The sequence below is a fragment of the Bison bison genome, unplaced genomic scaffold (assembly GCF_000754665.1).
Source record: "Bison bison bison isolate TAMUID 2011002044 unplaced genomic scaffold, Bison_UMD1.0 scf7180017864329, whole genome shotgun sequence".
Taxonomy (NCBI): Eukaryota; Metazoa; Chordata; class Mammalia; order Artiodactyla; family Bovidae; genus Bison; species Bison bison.
Window position 1 is genome coordinate 5,384,975 of NW_011494901.1, and position 851 is coordinate 5,385,825.

The 851-nt window shown below is 41.6% G+C and overlaps 1 protein-coding gene across 1 annotated transcript in view; it reads right to left on the reverse strand.

The window, feature by feature from the left end:
- The window catches only part of CDK7 (cyclin-dependent kinase 7), a 29,472-nt gene that overhangs the window by 19,108 nt on the left and 9,513 nt on the right, over window positions 1–851 (reverse strand). The gene's annotated exons all lie outside the window — the stretch shown is intronic.

Consider the following 851-nt stretch of genomic DNA (forward strand, 5'->3'; position numbering starts at 1 on the left):
CGATAAAGGACAGAAATGGTATGGACCTAACAGAAGCAGAAGATATTAAGAAGAGATGGCAAGAATACACAGAAGAACTGTCAAAAAAAGATCTTCACAACCCAGATAATCACGATGGTGTGATCACTGACCTAGAGCCAGACATCCTGGAATGTGAAGTCAAGTGGGGCTTAGAAAGCATCACTACAAACAAAGCTAGTGGAGATGATGGAATTCCAGTTGAGCTATTCCAAATCCTGAAAGATGATGCTGTGAAAGTGCTGCACTCAATATGCCAGCAAATTTGGAAAACTCAGCAGTGGCCACAGGACTGGAAAAAGTCAGTTTTCGTTCCAATCCCAAAGACAATGCCAAAGAATGCTCAAACTACCACACAATTGCACTCATCTCACACGCTAGTAAAGTAATACTTAAAATTCTCCAAGCCAGGCTTTAGAAAAGGCAGAAGAACCAGAGATCAAATTGTCAACATCTGCTGGATCATGGAAAAAGCAAGAGAGTTCCAGAAAAACATCTATTTCTGCTTTACTGACTATGCCAAAGCCTTTGACTGTGTGGATCACAATAAACTGTGGGAAATTCTGAAAGAGATGGGAATACCAGACCACCTGATCTGCCTCTTGAGAAATGTGTATGCAAGTCAGGAAGCAACAGTTAGAACTGGACATGTAACAACAGACTGGTTGCGAATAGGAAAAGGAGTTCGTCAAGGCTGTATATTGTCACCCTGTTTATTTAACTTCTATGCAGAGTACATCATGAGAAACGCTGGACTGGAAGAAACACAAGCTGGGATCAAGATTGCCCGGAGAAATATCAATAACCTCAGATATGCAGATGACACCACCCTT